A 21,027-nucleotide genomic window follows, 5' to 3' on the forward strand; every position below is an offset into this window, starting at 1 on the left:
ACAAAACTTGAAAAGGCTGACAGTGTCCTGCTGCTGCTGTAAATCTGTTAATGATAAGGACAAGGCCAAAAGCACCAAAGCACCATGATGAAAAGAATAGTTCTGGTGGATTCTGTTTACACTCAGTCTGATACTTTTCATCTTGAAACTTAACAGAAATTGAACCATATCAAAAGATTCAAATATAAACTTTCTGTGGCAAGCATTTTTTATAACAAAGCATAAACATTTTTTAAAAAGAAAAACATTGCTACCAAGTAATGACATGATTATCTGGGTGTAATTCAGTGTCTTCCCTGCAAAGCCAAATATCTTAGTTTATGTTGCATAATTAACATGTTAAATTTTGTTAGATCCTTCTCTGTACTTGAGTTTAACTTTATGTAATATTGAAATCTTTTTTGTGATACATGAACTATACAAAGGTAAAATATTGCTGTCATTTCTTTCATAAAAGTAGTAGGGAAACACAATATATAGGCTTAGCCTTGGTCATTTTGCCTTCCACAACTAATTTAAATAAAGTTGTATTTTGTCATATTGGGTTGAGATAAATCATTGATTGAACTAATTTTACAATGAAGTCAAAGAATTTTACCTTTAGAAATATGTCTTCTAAGTAATATATATTTAAAACTGTTATACCATATTGTATATTTGAAAGTTACTGAGATAATAGATCTTAAAATCTCATCATAAGAAAAAAAATTGTAACTATGTGAGTTGATGGATGTTAACTAAAATTGTGGCTATCATTTTGTAATATATACATAAATCATTATGTTATACACCTTAAACTGATACAGACTTCTACGTCAATTATACAATGAAACTAGGAGGGAAAAAACTACATTACTTAGTAAGAAAATGATAATACTTATTTTAAACTGAATATTTATTATAATTTTTTTGAGCCTGGAATATTACTTAATTTCTTATTCATTAAACTACAAAATTTATATATTGCAAGTTATTTAGCCTAAATTATTACTATTAACTATCACTAGAATAGTCTTGACATGTAGATGTCAGTACATAGTACATTATGGGCATCAATAAATGGTGAATATGAATTTGTTATTTTTGAAATATTAAACCTAGGTTTTTTTAATTCTTTGCATAAATACCTACTGATTTTATCCTGCATCTTTGATTAGTTTTATTTTCTAAAAAATAGGATTTCCTCTGAATTCTTGAAAAGATGCCTAGCATAGCACAAATATAAATAAAATGTGATAAACATAAAATTTGTAATTAACAGATAAGGAATTTTCTATGCTTTGTGTTTTCTATGCCCTAACATTTCAAATCACTTTTCCCAGAGTAAGATTCGAAGGAAGAAAACCTTACAGAAAATGATCTGAGAGTATTTTAGGCAAAAAAAATATATGGCCTCTCACCCACTTTAATTCTAATCCATGCTGGCTGAGATGACCATGGAATTCTTTCCTTACCATATAGACCATTTATACTCAGTTTTATTTTACCCCAAATTTATAGTACTTTTTTTAAAACCATTTTTTTCTTCCTAAGAATTTCCCCCTTTGTTAATGTCTCTATCCAGTTCCAGTTTTCTTATTATTAAAATCTGGCTCTTGGCTTTTTCTTTTCTAGAAATGATTGGTAATACACGTGTATACCCAACTCAGAAGATTTTTTTTTTTTTTTAATTCAACACTTGAAACCTCCAACCACATCTGCCCATTCATCATTCCAGACATTTTGGTAGGTGTTGATTTGCCCCTAATATTTCTATGTTTGTAATATACTAAATGCTCCATTAATCAAAATGGTTAATTTAATTTTCTGAAGAACATAAATTGTTTTTATAAACTAGCCATTGGTGAAAGTATTTATAAAATGTGTTTGGTATATTTTCTTTTTGTTTTTCCTTTTTTTTTCTTTTCTTTTTTTTTTTTTTAATTGTGGTATATTTGACAACATTATGTTAGCTTCAGATGTACCACTTGGTAATTCAACATTTGTATACATTGCAAAATAATCACCAAAATAAGTCTCTTTACCAGCTATTACCATACAAAGTTAATGTAGTATTATTGACTATATTCCCCATGCTGTACATTATATCCCCATGACTTTTTTATTTTAGTCCTGAAAGTTTGTACCTCTTGATCCCTGTCACCCATATCTCCCCCCAGCAATCTCCTTTCTTCTCTGGCACCCACCAGTCTGGTTTCTATATCTAGGAGTCTAGGCTTTGTGTTGTTTTGTTTTTTAGGTTCCACATACAAGTAAGATCGTGTAGTATTTGCCCTTCTCTGTCTGACCTATTTCCTTTGCAGAGTACCCTCAAGGTCCATCCATATTGTTGCAAATGGCATGATTTCATTCTTTTTAATAGCTGAGTAGTATTCCATTATATTTATATGCCACATCTTTATACATTCATCCATCAATGCACACTTAGGTTGTTTCTATATCTTAGTTACTATAAATTAATGCTGCAACAAACATAAGGGTACATATATCTTTTCAATTTAGTGTTTTCTTTTTCTTCAGACAGAAAACCCAGCGTGGAATTTCTTCATCATATGGCAGGCCTATTTTTAATTTTTTTAGGAATCTTCATACTGTTTTCCATAGTGGGTGCACAAATTTACGTTCCCATCAACAGTCTACAAGAGTTTCTTTTTCTCTACATCCTCACCTAAATCTTTTATTTCTTATCTTTTTTGTAATATCTATTCTGACAGATGTGTGATGATATTTCATTTATTTACCTGATGATTGGTAATATTGAGCATCTTTTCATGTGCCTATTGGCCTTCTATATGTCTTCTTTGGAAAAAAATGTATATTCAGATCTTCTGCCCATTAAAAAAATTTTTTGTTATGAATTGTCTGAATTTTTAAGTATGTTTTGGATATTAACCCCTTATCAGGTATATGATTTGAAAATATCTTCTCCCATTTGATAGGTTTACTTTTTCTTTTGCTGATGGTTTCCTTCGCTACGCAGAAACTTTTCAGTTTGGTGTAGTCCAACTTGTTTATTTTTGCTTTTGGAGCCAGTTCCAAAAAAAAAAAAAAAAAATTACTAATACTGATGTCAAGGAGCCTACTGCCTGTTTTCTTCTGGGAGTTTTATGGTTTCATGTCTTAACATTCAAATCTTTAATCCATATTGAGTTAATTTTTATAAACAGTACAAGATAGTGGTCCAGTTTCATTCTTTTACATGTAGCCGTCCAGTCTGCACAACATTTATTAAAGAGTCTATCCTTTCTCTTTTGTATGTTCTTGCCTCCTCTGTCATAAATTAATTGGCCATATATGTGTGGGTTTATTTCTGAGCTCTCTTTCCTAATGCATTGATCTATGTGTCTGCTTTTATGCCAATACCATACTATTTTGATTGCTATAGCGTTGTAGTATCATTTGAAATCAGGGAGTGGGATACCTCTGACTTTGTTCTTTCTCAAGATTATTTTGGCTATTCAGGATCTTTTGTGATTCTGTATAAATTTTAGGATTGTTTGTTTCTAGTCCTGTAAAAACTGCCATTGGAATTTTGATGAGGTTTGCATTGAATCTGTAGATTCCTTTGGGTAGTATGGACATTTAACAATATTTATACTTCAAATCCATGTGCATGGAATAGCTTCCCATTTATTTGTAACTTCTTGAATTTCTTTCAAGTCATATTTTTCAGTGTACAGGTCTTTTACTCCTTGGTTAAATTTATTCCTAGGTATTTTATTCTTTCTGATGCAGTTGTAAATGGGATTGTTTTCTTGATTTCTCTCTCTCTTTTTTAAATGTTTATTTTTGAGAGAGAGTGCAAGCAGGAGAGGGGCAGAGAAAGAGGGAGACAGAGGATCTAAGTGAGCTCTGTGACAACAGCAAAGAGCCTGATGTGGGGCTCGAACTCACAAACCGTGAGATCTTAACCTGAGCCGAAGTCACTTAACTGACTGAAACACCCAGGTGCCTCTCTGTCTCTTTTTTTAAATGTTTATTTATTTTTGAGAGAGAGAGAGAGAGAGAGAGAGAGAGAGAGAAAAGAGCACAAGCAGGGGAGGGGCAGAGAGAGAGGGACAGAGGATCCAAAGCAGGCTCCTCACTGATAGCAGAGAGCCTGATGCAGGGCTCAAACCCCTGAGTCTTTAGATCATGACCTGAGCCGAAGTCAGATGCTTAACCAACTGAGCCGCCCAGGCACGCCTTGATTTCTCTTTCTGATAGTCCATTATTAGTGTATAGAAATGCAAGAGATTTTTGTATATTAATTTTCTATCCTGCAACCTCACTGAAGTCATTAATTATTCCTAGCGGTTTTTTGGTAGTGTCTTTAAGGGTTTTCTATATATAGTATTATGTCATCTGCAAATAGTGACAGTTTTACTTCCTTTTTGTATGCCTTTTATTTCTTTTCTTGCCTAATTGCTGTGGGTAGGGCTGCAAATACTATGTTGAATAAGATTGGGGAGAGGGGCACCTGACTGGCTCTATCAGAAGAGCATGTGACTCTTGATCTCGGGATTGTGAGTCTGAGCTCCAATTGGGTGTAGAGATTACTTAAAAATTAAAAAGTGGAGAGGGGCACCTGAGTGGCTCAGTCAGTTGAGCCTCTGACTTTGGCTCAGGTCATGATCTCATGGTTTGTGAGTTTGAGCCCTGTGTCAGGCTTTGTGCTGACAGCTCAGAGCCTGGAGCCTGCTTTGGATTCTGTGTCTCCCTCTCTGTGTGCCCCTCCCCCGCTCACGTTCTGTCTCTCTCTCTCAAAAGTAAATAAACATTAAAAACATTTTTTTAATTAAAAAGTGGGGAGAGTGGGCATTCTTGTTTTATTTCTCATCTTAAAGGAGAAAGCTTTCACTTTTTTACCATTAAGTGTAATATTACCTATGTATTTGTCATATATGGTCTTTATTAGGTCAAGTATACTGATTTTGTTGAGTTTTTTGATTCATAAATGAAGGCTGAATTTTGTCAAATGCTTTCTCAACATTTATTGAGATGATTATATGATTTTAATCTTTCATTTATTCTTATTTCTTATCTTTTTAAATGTTTATTTGGGCCACCTGGGTGGCTCAGTGGGTTGAATGTTCAACTTCAACTGAGGTCATGATCTCACAGTTCATGATTTCGATGCTGTCAGAGGAGAGCCTGCTTCAGATCCTCTGTCCATCTATCTCTCTGCCCCTCTCCTGCTCATACTCACTCTCTCAAAAATAAATAAAACATTTTTTAAAAAACACTCTAAATATTTATTTATTTTGAGAGAGAGAGAGAGAGTGTGTGAGCCAGAGAGGGGCAGAGAGAGAGAATCCCAAGTAGACTCCATGAGAATCCCAAACCCAACATGAGGCTCGATCCCACAACTGTGAGATCACGACCTGTGCCAGAATCAAGAGTTGGATGCTGAGGAGAGAGAGGAAGATGGCGGCATAGGAGGACGCTGGGCTCACCGTGCGTCCTACTGATCACTTAGATTCCACCTACAACTGCCTAAATAACCCAGAAAACCGCCAGAGGATTAGCAGAACGGAGTCTCCGGAGCCAACGCAGACGAGAGGCCCACGGAAGAGGGTAGGAAGGATGGCGAGGTGGTGCGCGCTCCACGGACTGGCGGGAGGGAGCCGGGGCGGAGGGGCGGCCCGCCGGCCAAGCAGAGCCCCCGAGTCTGGCTTGCAAAAGCGGAGGGGCCGGACGGAGTGTGTTCCAACAGCAAGCGGGACTTAGCATCTGGGAGGTCATAAGTTAACAGCTCTGCTCAGAAAGCGGGAAGGCTGGAAGACAAAGGGAGGGAGAGTTGCTGAGCCCTGGAACGACAGAGCTCAGTTTGGTGGGGAACAAAGGCGCTCACCAGCGCCATCTCCCCCGCCCATCCCCCAGCCAAAATCCCAAAGAGAACCAGTTCCTGCCAGGGAACTTGCTCCGCGCAAACACCCAACGCTGTGCTTCTGCGGAGCCACCCCTCAGGCAGCGGGTCTGACTCCTCCCGCTGCCACAGGGCCCCTCCTGAAGTGGATCACCTAAGGAGAAGCGAGCTAAGCCTGCCCCTCCTGTCCCCGTGCACCTTACCTACCCACCCCAGCCAATACGCCAGATCCCCAGCACCACAAGCCTGGCAGCGTGCAAGTAGCCCAGACGGGCCACGCCACCCCACAGTGAATCCCGCCCCTAGGAGAGGGGAAGAGAAGGCACACACCAGTCTGACTGTGGCCCCAGCGGTGGGCTGGGGGCAGACATCAGGTCTGATTGCGGCCCGCCCACCAACGCAAGTTATACACCACAGCACAGGGGAAGTGCTCTGAGGGTCCGCACCACTCCAGGGACTATCCAAAATGACCAAACGGAAGAATTCCCCTCAAAAGAATCTCCAGGAAATAACAACAGCCAATGAACTGATCAAAAAGGATGTAAATGATATAACAGAAAGTGAATTTAGAATAATAGTCATAAAATTAATCGCTGGGCTTGAAAACAGTATAGAGGACAGCAGAGAATCTCTTGCTACAGAGATCAAGGGACTAAGGAACCGTCAGGAGGAGCTGAAAACCGCTTTAAACGAGATGTAAAATAAAATGGAAATGACCACGGCTCGGACTGAAGAGGCAGAGGAGAGAATAGGTGAACTAGAAGATAAAATTATGGAAAAAGAGGAAGCTGAGAAAGAGATAAAAAAAATCCAGGAGTATGAGGGGAAAATTAGAGAACTAAGTGATAGACTAAAAAGAAATAATATACGCATAATTGGTATCCCAGAGGAGGAAGAGAGAGGGAAAGGTGCTGAAGGTGTACTTGAAGAAATAATAGCTGAGAACTTCCCTGAACTGGGGAAGGAAAAAGGCATTGAAATCCAAGAGGCACAGAGAACTCCCTTCAGACGTAACTTGAATCGATCTTCTGCATGACATATCATAGTCAAACTGGCAAAATACAAGGATAAAGAGAAAATTCTGAAAGCAGCAAGGGATAAACATGCCCTAACTTATTTTTTTTTTTAATTTTTTTTTTCAACGTTTTTTTATTTATTTTTGGGACAGAGAGAGACAGAGCATGAACAGGGGAGGGGCAGAGAGAGAGGGAGACACAGAATCGGAAACAGGCTCCAGGCTCCGAGCCATCAGCCCAGAGCCTGACGCGGGGCTCGAACTCACGGACCGCGAGCTCGTGACCTGGCTGAAGTTGGACGCTTAACCGACTGCGCCACCCAGGCGCCCCAATGCCCTAACTTATAAAGGGAGACCTATAAGACTCGTGACTGATCTCTCTTTTGAAACTTGGCAGGCCAGAAAGGATTGGCACAAGATCTTCAATGTATTGAAGAGAAAAAATATGCAGCCAAGAATCCTTTATCCAGCAAGTCTGTCATTTAGAATAGAAGGAGAGATAAAGGTCTTCCCAAACAAACAAAAACTGAAGGAATTTGTCACCACTAAACCAGCCCTACAAGAGATCCTAAGGGGGATCCTGTGAGACAAAGTACCAGAGACATCGCTACAAGCATAAAACATACAGACATCACAATGACTCTAAACTAGACCACTGGTCTAGTTGAAACTAGACCACTTTCTCACATCGTTCACAAAAATAAACTCAAAATGGATAAAGGACCTGAATGTGAGACAGGAAACCATCAAAACCCTAGAGGAGAAAGCAGGAAAAGACCTCTCTGACCTCAGCCGTAGCAATCTCTTACTCGACACATCCCCAAAGGCAAGGGAATTAAAAGCAAAAATGAATTACTGGGACCTTATGAAGATAAAAAGCTTCTGCACAGCAAAGGAAACAACCAACAAAACTAAAAGGCAACCAACGGAATGGGAAAAGATATTTGCACATGACATATCGGACAAAGGGCTAGTATCCAAAATCTAGAAAGAGCTCATCAAACTCCACACCCAAAAAACAAATAACCCAGTGAAGAAATGGGCAGAAAACATGAATAGACACTTCTCTAAAGAAGACATCCGGATGGCCAACAGGCACATGAAAAGATGCTCAACATCACTCCAACATCGCAGGGAAATACAAATCAAAACCACACTCAGATATCACCTCACGCCAGTCAGAGTGGCCAAAATGAACAAAACAGGAGACTATAGATGCTGGAGAGGATGTGGAGAAACGGGAACCCTCTTGCACTGTTGGTGGGAATGCAAATTGGTGCAGCCACTCTGGAAAACAGTGTTGGAGGTTCCTCAGAAAATTAAAAATAGACCTACCCTATGACCCAGCAATAGCACTGCTAGGAATTTACCCAAGGGATATAGGAGTACTGATGCATAGGGGCACTTGTACCCCAATGTTTATAGCAGCACTCTCAACAATAGCCAAATTATGGAAAGAGCCTAAATGTCCATCAACTGATGAATGGATAAAGAAATTGTGGTTTATATACACAATGGAGTACTACGTGGCAATGAGAAAGAACAAAATATGGCCCTTTGTAGCAACGTGGATGGAACTGGAGAGTGTGATGCTAAGTGAAATAAGCCATACAGAGAAAGACAGATACCATATGGTTTCACTCTTATGTGGATCCTGAGAAACTTAACAGAAACCCATGGGGGAGGGGAAGGAAAAAAAAAAAAGAGGTTAGAGTGGGAGAGAGCCAAAGCATAAGAGACTGTTAAAAACTGAGAACAAACTGAGGGTTGATGGGGGGTGGGAGGGAGGGGAGGGTGGGTGATGGGTATTGAGGAGGGCACCTTTTGGGATGAGCACTGGGTGTTGTATGGAAACCAATTTGACAATAAATTTCATATATTGAAAAAAAATAAAATGAAAAAAAATAAAATAAAATGTAAACAAACAAACAAACAAACAAACAAACTTGGCAGGCCAGAAAGGCATGGCAGGAGATCTTCAATGTGAGGAACAGAAAAAATATGCAGCCGAGAATCCTTTATCCTGCAAGTCTGTCATTTAGCATAGAAGGAGAGATAAAGGTCTTCCCAAACAAAAACTGAAGGAATTCGTCACCACTAAACCAGCCCTACAAGAGATCCTAAGGGAAATCCTGTGAGACAAAGTACCAGAGACATCGCTACAAGCATAAAACATACAGACATCACAATGACTCTAAACCTGTATCTTTCTATAATAACACTGAATGTAAATGGACTAAATGCACCAACCGAAAGACATAGGGTATCAGAATGGTTAAAAAAACAAGACCCATCTATTTGCTGTCTACAAGAGACTCATTTTAGACCTGAGGACACTTTTAGATTGAGAGTGAGGGGATGGAGAACTATTTATCATGCTACTGGAAGCCAAAAGAAAGCTGGAGTAGCCATACTTATATCAGACAAACTAGACTTTAAATTAAAGGCTGTAACAAGAGATGAAGAAGGGCATTATATAATAATTACAGAGTCTATCCATCAGGAAGAGCTAACAGTTATAAATGTCTATGCGCTGAATACAGGAGCCCCCAAGTATATAAAACAATTACTCATAAACATAAGCAACCTTATTGATAAGAGTTGGATGCTAAACCAACTGAACTACCCATGTGCCCCAAAAGCTGATGTTTTCTTGTTGATTTCCTATCTATATAATTTATCCATTGATGTAAGTGGAGTGTGAAGGTCCTCTATTATTACTGTGTTGTCGTCAATTTCTCCCTTTTTGGTCCATTAATATTTGCTTTATGTATTTTAGTGCTCCTATATTGGCTGCATATGTACTTATAAATGTTATATCTTTTTGCTAGATTGACCCTTTTATCATTATATAGTGTCCCTCCTTATCTTTTATTACAATCTTTGCTTTAAAGTCTATTTTGTCTGGGGGCACCTGGCTGTCTCAGTCAGTGGAGCATGTGACGCTTGATCTCAGGGTCATGAGTTCAAGCCCCATGTTGGGCGTGGAGCCTACTTTAAAAATAAATAAATAAATAAAGTCTATTTTGTCTGATACAAGAATAGCTGTACTAGTTTTCTTTTTGTTTCCGTTAGCATGGAATATCTTTTTCTATCCCTTCACTTTCAGTCTGTGTGTATTTTTACTTCTGAAGTGTGTCTCTTCTCAGTAGTATATAGATGTGTCTTGTTTCTTCATTCATTCAGCCACCCATTCATTTTGAGTGGAGAACTTGATCCAATTACATTTAAAGTGATTTTTGATAGGTATGTATTGCCATTTTTTTTTTCTGGCTGTTTTTATAGTTCCTCTCAGTCCCTTTCTTTGTCTCTTTCTTCCCTTGTGGTTTGATAACTTTCTTCAGTGTTATATTTAGTTTACTTTCTCATTTTCTTTGGTGTATTTTCTATAAGTTTTTGTTTCATGTTTACTGTGAGGTTTTTTTTTTTAATTTTTTTTTTTAATGTTTATTTATTTTTGAGAGAGAGAGAGGGAGACACAGAATCTGAAGCAGGCTCCAGGCTCTGAGCTGTCAGCATAGAGCCCGACGCGGGGCTTGAGCTCACAGACCGCGAGATCATGACCTGAGCTGAAGTCGGATGCTTACCGACTGAGCCACCCAGGTGCCCCATGGGTAAATCTGAACACTTTCTAAAACTACAAGTTTACTCTCTTCCCCTCAACATTTTGTTTTTGATGTATTGTTTTTGATGTTTTGATGTTAAAATGCGAATTTTACATCTTTGTATCTTATGTATCCTTTGACGATTGTAGTTTAATTTTACTACTTTCTTTTTATTTTTAATTTTTTTTTATTTTAGGGAGAGAGTGTGCGAATGAAGGAGAGGGGCAGGGGAGAGAGAATCTTAAGCAGGCTCCGTGCTGAGCATGGAGTAGGCTCAGCATGGAGCCTGACACAGCACTTGATCCCATGACCCTAGGATCATGACCTGAGCCAAAATCAAGATGCTAGATGCCTGATGCTCAACTGAGCTACCCAGGTGCCCTACCAGTTTTGTCTTTTAACCTTCATAGTCACTTTATAAGCATTAATCCACTACCTTGTATATATTTGCCTTCTACAGTGAGATTTTTACTTTCATATGTTTTCTTGTATTAATTAGTGCTACTTCTTTTCAGATTAAAGAAATCTCCTTAATGGCGCACCTGGGTATCTCAGTTGGTTAAGCTTCTGACTCTTGATCTCAGCTTAGGTCTTGATCTCAGGATCGTGAGTTCAAGCCCCATGTTGGGCTCTGTGTTGGGCATGAAGCCTACTTTAAAAAAAAAAAAAAAAAATGAGGGGCACCTGAGTGGCCAGTTAGGCATTTGACTTCAGCTCAGTTCATGATCTCATGGTTCGTGGGTTCAAGCCCTGCATCAGGTGCAGTGCTGACAGCTTAGAGCCTGGAGCCTGCTTTGGATTCTCTCTCTCTCTCTCTCTCTCTCTCTCTCTCTCTCTCTCTCTCTCTCTGTCTGTCTCTCTCTCTCTCTTTGACCCTCCCCCACTCATGCTCTGTCTCTCTTTCTCAGAAATAAATAAACATTAAAAAAAAAAAAGAAAGAGGGGCACCTGGGTGACTCAGTCGGTTAAGCGTCCGACATCGGCTCAGGTCATGATCTCACAGTCTGTGAGTTCGAGCCCCGCGTTGGGCTCTGTGCTGACCGCTCAGAGCCTGGAGCCTGTTTCAAATTCTGTGTCTCCCTCTCTCTCTGACCCTCCCCCATTTATGCTCTGTCTCTCTCTGTCTCAAAAATAAATAAACATTAAAAAAAAAGCAAAAAAGAAAAAAAAAGAAAGAAAGAAAAAAATCTCCTTAACATCTCCTCTAAGTCTGATTTAGTAGTGATGAACTCCTTTAGTTTTTGCTTGTCTGGAAAACTCTTATCTCACCTTCTATTCTGAATGATAATCTTGCTGGGTGGCATATTCTTGGTTGGAAGTTTTTCCTTTTAGCACTTTGAATAGTCATGCTTCTTCCCTCTGGTCAACAATGTTTCTGCTGAGAAATCTGCTGATAGTTTTATAGGATTTCACCTGCACACAACAACTTGTTTTTCTCTGGCTGCTTTTAAGAGTCTCTCCTTATCTTTGACTTTTGTTATTTTAATTATGTGTCTTAATGTGGATCCCTTTTGGTTATCTTATTTGGAACTCTCTGAGATTCCTGAACCTGGATGTTTCCTTTCACAGGTTAGGGAAGTTTTCTGCCCCTTTGTCTCTCTCTTCTCCTTCTGGACCCCCTGTAATGTGGATGTTATTCCACTTGACGTTGCCCCATAGGTTTCTTTTTTTTTTTTTTTTTTTTTTTTTTTTTTAAGGTTTATTTTTGAGAGAGAGAGACAGAGAACTAGGGCAGGGGCGGGGAGTGCAGAGAGAAAAGGAGACACAGACTACAAAGCAGGCTCCAGGCTCTGAGCTGTCAGCACAGAGCCTAACATGGGTCCTGAACTCACAAACCATGAGATCATGACCTGAGCCGAAGTCGGACACTTAACTGACTGAGCCACTCAGGCACCCCTGCCCCATGGGTTTCTTTTTATATATATATATTTTTTACTTTTTTTTTTAAAATGTTTTCATTCATTTTTTGAGAGACAAAGAGAGACTGTGAGCAGCGGAGCAGCAGAGAGAGAGGGAGACCCAGAATTCGAAGCAGGCTCCAGGCTGTGAGCTGTCAACACAGAGCCTGATGCAGGGCTCGAACCCACAATCCGCGTGATCATGACCTGAGCTGAAGTCTGCCGCTTCACTGACTGAGCCACCCAGGCACCCCTAGGTTTCTTAAATTACTTGCATTGTTTCTTTTTTTTTTTTTCTTTTTGCTGGTATGTCTGGGTAAATTCCATTGCTTTGTCTGAGTACTTACTGATTCACTCTGCTTCATCCAGTTTGCTGTTGAATCCCTCTATAGATGTTTATTTTTCAGTTCAGTTATTGTATTCTTCGGTTCTGCAACTCCTGTTGGTACTTTTAAAATATTTTTTACATCTTTCTTGAAGTTCTCAGCGTGTTCATCGTTCTTCCAAGTTCACTGAGCATCGTTATGACCATTACTTTGAATCTTTATAGGGTAGAATACTTATCTTCGTATCATTAAGGTCTTTTTCTGAGGTTTTGTGTTGCTCTTTCATTTGCAGCATACTTTTCATTTTGCTTGACTCTCTGTTTGCTTCTATATATTAGGCAAAATAACTACTTCTCCCAGTCTTGAAGGCAGGGCCTTATGTAGGTGATAAATGTTCTAGTTCAACTTTGCCCTAGTTCTTGGTTGTCTCTGGAACCTTTGTGATTGACTACACTGCTGATTTATTCTGATACGTCCTGTTATTGAGGACATGCCAAGACCTATTAGTGTTCCAAGGGGAGGACTCTCATTTACCATCTAGTTTCAAGCTGACTGGAAGCCAGGCCCTCAGGTAGCAGCTTTTTTTTTTTTTTAAGATTTTATTTTTGGGGCACCTGGGTGACCCAGTCAGTTAACCATTCAACTCTTGATTTCAGCTCAGATCATGATCTCATGGTTCATAGGTTTGAGCCCCTAGTCAGGCTCCATGCTGGCAGTGAGGAGCCTGCTTGGGATTCTCTCTCTCCCCCTGCCCTTCCCCTGCTCTCTCTGTCAATAAATAAACTTTAAAATAAATTTTTTTTAATTTTAATTTTTTAAGTGTTTATTATTGACAGAGAGAGAGAGAGAGCATGAGCGGGAGAGGGGCAGAGAGAGAGGGAGACACAGAATCTGAAGCAGGCTCCAGGCTCTGAGCTGTCAGCACAGAGCCTGACACAGGGCTAGAACTCACGGACAGCAAGATCATGACCTGAGCCGAAGTTGGACGCCTAACCAGCTGAGCCACCCAGGTGCCCCTAAAATAAAATTTTTTTTTTTCAACGTTTTTTATTTATTTTTGGGACAGAGAGAGACAGAGCATGAACGGGGGAGGGGCAGAGAGAGAGGGAGACACAGAATCGGAAACAGGCTCCAGGCTCCGAGCCATCAGCCCAGAGCCCGACGCGGGGCTCGAACTCACGGACCGCGAGATCGTGACCTGGCTGAAGTCGGACGCTTAACCGACTGCGCCACCCAGGCGCCCCTAAAATAAAATTTTTTAAAAAGATTTTATTTTTAAGTAATCTCTACACCCATGTGAGACTCAGACTCACAACCCTGAGATCAAGAGTTGCGTGCTCTACTGATGGAGCCAGCCAGGCACCCCAGTAGCAGTTTTTAAAGGAAGCAAAGGTATATAGTCCTGTGGGGCTGCAGTCATAATCCCTGCTGACGTCAAGACCAGGAGATCAGGAGGTATACCCTGAGTGACAGTTACAAAAGTTGGGACTCCAGACAAGTGTATGAGCTCCCTTCTGGGATGTCTTGTTGAGCTGTAGTGAGGCCAAAGGAGCCTGGAGGATGGTGTCTTCCTGCTTATATTCTCTGGGAATGCCTACATAGCCTCTAGATGTTTCAGAAACCTAAAGCCTGTCCCTCAGGCTGCAGCTCCGCTAAGTAAATAGTCCTTTTTCATAAGACTGGGGTTGTGTTTCAGTTCGCTGCCTATGCAGCGCCCCGGGGGTGGTGACCAACCAAGAACTGTCTTTCCGACCATTACATTCCTGTGGAGCCCAGGAATGCCAGCCCCTTTGGCCACCAGGACCAGGTGATCAAGGGGCATCCCCTGTATGTATCGCACACACCCACTAGCTTTAGCTAGGCAGCTGGAGAATGTGAGGAGTAGGGGCATTCTCACGGGCATTCGAAAGGCAGCTGGAAAATGTCTTGGCTGTACACACCCGGGGGTTTCAGGAACCAGTGGGAGAGCATCTTGTCCGTGTGCTTGAACCAGCTTCACACCAGGAGCGGGACAATGCCACAGCTCTCTGTCTGCCCAACCCGGCCAGGAAGCGGAGGAGTGCTGCCACCACCAGCAAGGCAGTGGCCTTATGCCACCGCTGCTCACTCCCACCTGTGTCAGTAAGGCAGCAGGAGGGTGAGGCCTTGGAGTTTGCTACCTGTGCCAGCAGGAGAGCTGGACGATGCACCTGCCATCTGCCAGCACTCCTTCTCTGGGGGGATTTCAGCTGTTTCCTGCCCCTCAAGCAGATGCTTTTATATTAGCAAATGAGTCTCCTCCATGTATAGACTAGGCACTTTTCAGCCTGATGTTTTTTCTCTGGGTCTCAGGGCAGGTGAGCCCTTTAAAAAAAGATAATCTCAGTTGCCTCTGGCACTTTGGGTCCCTGGGACATCAGCCCTGTTTGTCTTCTAAGTCAGACGTTCTGAGGGCTCATCTCCCTGGGGCAGATCCCAGGAGTTGGGGCGCCTGATGGGAACACCAGCCCCTCACTCCTCTGGGAGAAGTACCATACAGGTGAGATTCCCCCACCTCGTGCATCGCTGAGCTGGGGATGAGATTTTTGCCAAGACTGTGTCTCTACCTCCCCTACTTGTCTTTTTATCTTTTTTTGTGGAGAAGCAGTCCATCTACTTTTCGGATCTTTTTCAGAGAGAAATGATCCGTATGTAGCTGTAGATTTGGTGTTTTGGAGGGAGGAGGTGAGTGCAGGATTGCCCTATGCTGTCATCTTGCCACAACTGGTATATTTTCAAATGTAGGTTTTTGAAAGTACAGTAGAATCAACAGCCTAACTTTTTGGGGCTTTTATTGTGGCCAAAAATACATAACATAAGGGGCGCCTGGGTGGCTCAGTCGGTTAGGCGTCCGACTTCGGCTCAGGTCATGATCTCACGGTCCGTGGGTTCGAGCCCCGCGTCGGGCTCTGTGCTGACAGCTCAGAGCCTGGAGCCTGTTTCAGAGTCTGTGTCTCCCTCTCTCTGACCCTCCCCTGTTCATGCTCTGTCTCTCTCTCTCTCAAAAATAAATAAACATTAAAAAAAATACATAACATAAAATTTGCCATCTTAACCTTTTAAAAAACAAGTTTTGGGGTGCCAGGGTGTCTCAGTTGGTTAAACGTCCAACTTCATTTCAGGTCATGATTTCACAGTTCATGGGTTCCAGCCCTGCATCGGGCTCTGTGCTGACAGCTCAGAGCCTGGAGCCTGCTTTGGATTCTGTGTCTCCCTCTCTCTCTGTCCCTCCCCTGCTCATGCTCTGTCTCTCTCTGTCTCAAAAATAAATAAACATTAAAAAAATTAAAAAACAAGTTTTTTTGTATGGGGGTATTTGAGGACTTTGAAGAGTTTTAAGATCAGAATTGGAAATGGATTCAAAGAATTGCATTGCTAGAAGAGGCTTAGAAGCCATTATATTAATCTCATTATATGAGAGTCATGCAGTTTATTAATCTTGTAAATTAAGTACCAACTATGCCAGATTCCTGGAGATACAATGTTATTAAGACACTTCTCCTGCTTTCCAATATGCTTGTGTTCAAATAGTCACTGAGGGTGCTATCAAGAGCCGTCATCTTTTTTATAGGCTCCCAGATTAGGTGACTGGGTATTATCTCTCCAGTTTTCCTTCTCTGAATTCTGTCACCCATTCTTCTTTATTCCCACTGCCACAACTCTAAGCCAAGTTCAGTTGACAAGGAAGGAGCATTCTAAGAAATGATTGAAGGTCTATGTTACAGAAGAGAGTTTCAGAGTCACAGTTGAATTTATACAAGAAACCTGTAACAGCTGCTTCAACCAAAACAAATTCTGTGTTTACCTTTTATTAAATGCTTCAAAAAATTTTTTTAATTTTAAATTTTATTTATTTTGAGAGAGAGAGAATGCATTCACACCCACAAGCAGGGAGGAGCAGAAGGAGAGAGAAAGAGAGAGAGAGAGAGAGAGAGAGAGAGAGAGAGAGAGAATCTTAAGCAGGCTCCATGCTGGGCTCAGAGTCTGACACAGGGCTCAATCCCATGACTGTGAGATCATAACCTGAGCCAAAATCAAGAGTCAGTCGCTTAACCAAGTGAGCTACCCAGGTGCCCTGTGTTTACCTTTTATTTTTTTTTTTTTTCAGTTTGTAAGTTTTATTTTATTATTTTTGAGAGAGAGAGAGAGTTGGGGAAGGACAGAGAGAGAGAGGGGAAGAGAGAGAACTGCAAACAGGCTACGTGCTGTCAGCACAGAGCCTGACACAGGGTTCAACCTCACCAACTTCAAGATCATGACCTGAGCCAAAATCCAGAGTCAGACAGTCACCCCTGTGTTTACCTTTTATTTCATTTTATTTAAAAAAATTTTTTTAACATTTCTTTATTTATTTTTGAGAGAGCATGAGCATAGGAAGGGCAGAGAGAGGGAGAGACACAGAATCCGAAGCAGGCTGCAGGCTCTGAGCTGTCAGCACAGAGCTCAACACGGGGCTCAAACTCACGGAGCACGAGATCATGACCTGAGCTGAAGTTGGCTGCTTAACTGACTGAGCCACCCAAGAGCGCCGATCCTGTGTTTACCTTTTAGACCTGTCATCATGCTCAGTTCCTCCTTTGGCAATCCAATGTGATTTTCTGTGGGAACAAGGATGGGGCCTCCCCTCCAATCAGGCGTGTCTTTTATTCATAGGCCACCTACGTCAACAACTCCAAACCTCCTTCTCTAGGTGAAACTCTGGTTTTCTTTCCTTCTCCCTAGCTATATAATAATGCCCATATTCAAGGCTCATGTCTTTCTTTTTTTTTTTTTTTTAATTTTTTTTTTTTAACGTTTATTTATTTTTGAGACAGAGAGAGACAGAGCATGAAGGGGGGAGGGGCAGAGAGAGAAGGAGACACAGAATCAGAAGCAGGCTCCAGGCTCTGAGCCATCAGCCCAGAGCCTGACGCGGGGTTCGAACTCACGGACCGCGAGATCGTGACCTGAGCTGAAGTCGGACGCTTAACCGACTGCGCCACCCAGGCGCCCCAAGGCTCATGCCTTTCATAAAGTACCTAAGAAAATGAACACCTAAGTTAATCTTGCTAGCACTCTGTGGAATTGATTCCTCCAGTAACCACAGGTTAGACACTCACCTTCTCCTGGGCCAGGGGAGCAATAGGTTCCTTGACACTTTCTTTTTTTTTTCTTTTAATTTAGTTTTCTTAAATTTTTTTTTCAGTATATGAAATTTATTGTCAAATTGGTTTCCATACAACACCCAGTGCTCATCCCAAAAGGTGCCCTCCTCACTACCCATCCCCCACCCTCCCCTCCCTCCCACCCCCATCAACCCTCAGTTTGTTCTCAGTTTTTTTTTTTTAATTTTTTTTTTTTAACGTTTATTTATTTTTGAGACAGAGAGAGACAAAGCATGAACGGGGGAGGGTCAGGGAGAGGGAGACACAGAATCTGAAACAGGCTCCAGTCTCTGAGCTGTCAGCACAGAGCCCGTTGTGGGGTTTGAACTCACGGACCACGAGATCATGACCTGAGCCGAAGTCGGTTGCTTAACCGACTGAGCCACCCAGGCGCCCCTGTTCTCAGTTTTTAAGAGTCTCTTATGCTTTGGCTCTATCCCACTCTAACCTCCTTTTTTTTTTTTTTTTTTCCCTTCCCCTCCCCCATGGGTTTCTGTTAAGTTTCTCAGGATCCACATAAGACTGAAAACATATGGTATCTGTCTTTCTCTGTATGGCTTATTTCACTTAGCATCACACTCTCCAGTTCCATCCATGTTGCTACAAAGGGGCATATTTCATTCTTTCTCATTGCCACGTAGTACTCCATTGTGTATATAAACCACAATTTCTTTATCCATTCATCAGTTGATGGACATTTAGGCTCTTTCCATAATTTGGCTATTGTTGAGAGTGCTGCTATAAACATTGGGGTACAAGTGCCCCTATGCATCAGTACTCCTATATCCCTTGGGTAAATTCCTAGCAGTGCTATTGCTGGTCATAGGGTAGGTCTATTTTTAATTTTTTGAGGAACCTCCAACACTGTTTTCCAGAGTGGCTGCACCAATTTGCATTCCCACCAACAGTGCAAGAGGGTTCCCGTTTCTCCACATCCTCTCCAGCATCTATAGTCTCCTGTTTTGTTCATTTTGGCCACTCTGACTGGCGTGAGGTGATATCTGAGTGTGGTTTTGATTTGTATTTCCCTGCGATGTTGGAGTGATGTTGAGCATCTTTTCATGTGCCTGTTGGCCATCCGGATGTCTTCTTTAGAGAAGTGTCTATTCATGTTTTCTGCCCATTTCTTCACTGGGTTATTTGTTTTTCAGGTGTGGAGTTTGATGAGCTCTTTATAGATTTTGGATACTAGCCCTTTGTCCAATATGTCATTTGTAAATATCTTTCCCCATTCTGTTGGTTGCCTTTTAGTTTTGTTGGCTGTTTCCTTTGCTGTGCAGAAACTTTTTATCTTCATAAGGTCCCAGTAATTCATTTTTGCTTTTAATTCCCTTGCCTTTGGGGATGTGTCCTTGACACTTTCTTACTTGAGTCCCATTAAGGATTGGAGTGATCTCTCTCCAACAGCTAAAGCTTTCACTTCTAAAATCAGAAACATAGTAGACATATTTCTTCCTTTAGAGAAAGCTAGCTAGCAGCAGGGAGAAAGTGAAACTGCCACACGGACAGCAACAGAAACAAAAAATCAAATTTGAAGACTCCTGACAAGGTTCAAGCCTCCCCTTTCCACTTGTTCCCAAGAGCTGTCTCTGCAGCCTCACCTTTCCTGATCCTGGACTGTTCACACCTTCCTTGGATTTCATGAACCAGTCAATTCCCCTTTCTCTTGAAGTTCATTTGAAATGGGTTTCTGTTATCTTCAAATAAAATACAATCAAACAGGTGGTTAGAGGTGGAATTAGAACCGGAAGCCAGATCTGACTGCTGGTCTACAACTTTGCCAGCAATCAGTGCTGTTGTCTCTGTGCTGATTGTCTAATTCTTTTTTATTTCTGCTAAAGTAGTGCTAGGAGTGGGGTAGACGCTGAATGAGAGTTGATGGGTTACTGCTAGTGCGTGCAGTTCCCCGCTGAGAGAGCATACTCCTGGAGCTGGGTTCAGGGCGTGGCCCTGCCCTGACTTCCTCTGTGATCCTAGACAAATGAATCACTTCTAATCTCAGAGGCATAACTCCTCACTGCAAAATGGGAGGACCAGCAGTTCTGTCTACCTTACAGGATCATGGAAAGGCTAAAATGACATAGTATAGGTAAGAAATTTTTAAACTGTCAACTAATTAACCACAAACATATAATTGTAGTAGTTACATGAAATCGTACTGAGGGTGCGCTGAGGGCAAAATATACCTTGGAACTTTTATTTAAAGAGTTGAATCCCATCTCTTACTGTCATCTTAACATCACTATTCAAATACGCATCGTGTTCTCCAACTCAGCATGTTCAGACAGCACACTGTCTTCGTCGTACCTCTGCCAGCGTTCGCCACCCCTCGAATCTCTTCCCCACGCTGCTTTCGCAGCTGCTTTCTGAAAGGCGAAGTTGATCCCAGTCCTGTCCTGCTTAAAATCCTTCCGCTTTTCCCCATTGCCTTCAGGATAAAGTTCAAATTTTACTTGGGGATTCACGACAAACTAAATTCAGGTTGTCCAGTGCAGGCAAAGAAAAACAGGTGATTGAGGCCTAGCTTCCTCAGAACTTTGGTCTCACAGAGCCTGGTTGGCAACGTACCTGGCTTTTTGTTTTCTTCTCCCTCCCCGCCACGATGTGTGCAAGTTGAGGGGACTTCGACAGACAGAGTGAGGGAAACCAGACGCTATTCACATATGAGGTTTTCATCATCCTACCCATGCCTGTCTCTCCTACCATGGCCCACATGCCCTCACTCCAAAGTCACTTATCCTTTTCTTTTTAACCATATTTATTTGAGAGAGAGAGAAAGAGAGAGTGTGAGTGGGAGAGGGGCGTGAGAGAGGGAGCGAGAATCCCAAACAGGCTCCACACTATTAGCACAGAGCCTGATATAGGGCTCAAACTCACAAACCATGAGATCATGACATGAGCTGAAATCAAGAGTTGGACCCTCAAATGACTGAGCCACCCAGAAGCCCATCTCTCTCTCTCTTTAAGAATTAAAAAAAGTTTTATTTGAGACAGGGGCACCTGGGTGGCTCAGTTGGTTTAGCGTCTTACTTCGGATTCTCTGTCTCCCTTTCACTCTGCCCCTCCTCTGCTATGTCTCTCTCCTTCTCAAAAATAAATAAACATCTTAAAAAACTTTAATTTTTATTTTAGGGAGAGAAAGCATGAGCAGGGGAGAGGGGCAGAGGGAGAGA

General features: G+C 41.5%; 1 long non-coding RNA gene across 7 annotated transcripts in view; it reads left to right on the plus strand.

The window, feature by feature from the left end:
• LOC132669975 (uncharacterized) overlaps positions 1 to 21,027 on the plus strand; it is an 83,209-nt gene that overhangs the window by 2,740 nt on the left and 59,442 nt on the right. For all 7 annotated transcript variants that reach the window (XR_014137827.1, XR_014137829.1, XR_014137828.1 and 4 more), the window contains exon 3: positions 1,615 to 1,725. This is a non-coding gene — a long non-coding RNA (uncharacterized LOC132669975). The remainder of the gene's footprint in view (positions 1 to 1,614; positions 1,726 to 21,027) is intronic.

Source organism: Panthera onca, chromosome B3 (genome assembly GCF_046562875.1).
Source record: "Panthera onca isolate mPanOnc1 chromosome B3, mPanOnc1 haplotype 2, whole genome shotgun sequence".
NCBI classification, from domain to species: Eukaryota; Metazoa; Chordata; class Mammalia; order Carnivora; family Felidae; genus Panthera; species Panthera onca.